Here is a 202-nt window from a genome sequence, read left to right as displayed (position 1 = left end):
CCACAGGAGTAAAGTAAGACAAAAAAAATATATAAAATGTAAAGGAAAAATTAAATCAGCAATGGTTGCTTTCACATGCAGCATTTTGAATCCCCAGCAGGACTAAGCCACGCTAGACTAGTCAGTTACAAATCTGAAAAATTATATTTGGAATCTGGAACTGCTTGTTGAGTTTGGTTTAATCTTATATAGTAACACAAAT

This window comes from Chelon labrosus (assembly GCF_963514085.1).
Source record: "Chelon labrosus genome assembly, chromosome: 15".
NCBI lineage: Eukaryota > Metazoa > Chordata > Actinopteri > Mugiliformes > Mugilidae > Chelon > Chelon labrosus.
The sequence above is the reverse complement of the archived record's forward strand: the minus strand, read 5'-3'. Positions refer to the sequence as shown.